The sequence below is a fragment of the Pinus tabuliformis genome, chromosome 3_1 (assembly GCF_031772625.1).
Source record: "Pinus tabuliformis cultivar Carrire ecotype Pingquan chromosome 3_1, CPIR1, whole genome shotgun sequence".
NCBI lineage: Eukaryota > Viridiplantae > Streptophyta > Pinopsida > Pinales > Pinaceae > Pinus > Pinus tabuliformis.
Window position 1 is genome coordinate 295,961,376 of NC_142301.1, and position 2,030 is coordinate 295,963,405.

Consider the following 2,030-nt stretch of genomic DNA (forward strand, 5'->3'; position numbering starts at 1 on the left):
CATATGGGCCAACTTTGTGATGCCCATATCTCTAAGATATTTGATTAAAGGAGGACAAAGGAGATGGCCATGACAAATACCAAGCCAAGGGTCCTGACCAATATGTATGTAATCACCTTAGTCAAATTTCCTTGTAAGGCCCCTTTTTATGACTTAAAAAGTATTTAAAATATCCCTATGTATTATTGATATATTCCCCCTAGGCTTGTGAGATATACGAACCCAATATTCCATTGAATGGGGGGAAATATAGTTTTGAATGAAAATCATAGTCCACAAACTCTAGGTGGACAACAAACGCCAACCACATTTCTTAGCTAGAGCTTGGGGAAACATAAATATATTTTTAAGTTCCCGACCACCTAAAGACTTTAGCCTAGTAATATTCTCCCAATGAACTCAAGGAATGACTACCTCCTTATTTCTAGGCAAAAGAAAATTGAACCACATACACTTGATATGTTCTAGAATGCCTTTGGGGATCTAGGCCAATGATTTCCAATATACTGGAATGGCTTCAAGGAATTTCTTTCTCAAAACCAAGTGCCCAACCCAAGATAGCCATCAAGGACTCCAATTTTTAATATGCTTCTTAACCTTACAAATCAATCACAATCAGTTGCCTTTTGATAGTTATTTTTCTTCAAATTATAACCCATATATTTGAGACCATTATCCATAAATTTGTTGTGTCAAAAGGAGTTGTGAGATTTGAGGAAACTCAAAAAACCCTATGATGGAAGCAAGAAGAGATGATTTCTGGAAATTGGTAAACATACCAATTTTTTTCCTAAACAAAGAGGGGATTCCCCTCAACATATCCACCTCTATGGGGCAGCCATTACAAAAAATTAGTATATCATCCATAAATAATAGATTGATGTAGTCAAAGTTCTAGTCACCAAACAACCATGAAATTTTCCTCCATGTTTGGCCTCCTCCAATAGTCGACTAAGGCCTTCCATCCCCATCAAGAAGAGTAAGGGGGGTAAAGGGAACCCCTAATGAAGCCCATGTTAGTCACGAAAGAAAGGATAAGTTGCTTCATTGATCAGAACAAAAAATGTGATAGATTGAATATAGTTCATGGCCTATGTATTAAAGTCCAGGTTGAAATCAACATGAGTAAAGAGAAGCCTTAGATAAATATAGCTGACATAATCATAGGCTTCTGATAACTCAATTTTCATCACAATAGCTTTTAGATTCATATTTCTTAAGTTGTGAAAACCTTCCTAAGCCACCCTTATCACTTTGTGGATTTGCCTGCCCTCAAGAAATCCAAATTGTTCCATAGAAATTATCGAGGAGAGGATTGTCTTGAGTATTAAATAAATCACTTTGCTTATGACCTTATAAATGGAATTCCATAGTGATATAGGTATGTATTCTTCGAAAATGGAGGGATATTTGACCCTTATAATGAAGGGAATAAAGGTGGAGTTAATGTCTAGAAGCATTCACCACTCTCGCCTAGATTCTTCAACCACCATAAAAGGATCATACCTAATAATATAAAAAATGCCTAGGAAAAACTTCAGACCACATCCATGTGGACCTAGGCTCTTATCCTTTTGGAATATGTACAATAATTTCTTTAATTTTGTAACACCCTCCTCCCACGTTTACCCAAGCTAACTAGTCCACCGAGGTAAAAAAGTGATGGATGATGAGCCTCATAAATGGGTAATTATATGGGCTCATTTTACCTCCTAACCTAGTCAAATCAACCATTCTCTTATCTTATTTTATGATTTTATGATTATATTTATGCTTATAGAGTGAGTTGAGTTAGTTATTGTGCCATGTGGTCTAACATGTACTTAATGCAGATTATTGATGAGTTTCGGGGTCAAAGTAAAGGATACAATGGAAAAATGGCAGAAATAACTCGAAGTGGACAAAGGACAGGACTTATAGGAAGGAATCCCCCTCATTTGTTACTCCTCACTTCGAATTCCCCTTCATTCAGCTCGGAGTACAAGTAATCGAATCATGCACTAGAGGGCGACCGGGCAAGTGGAGAATGA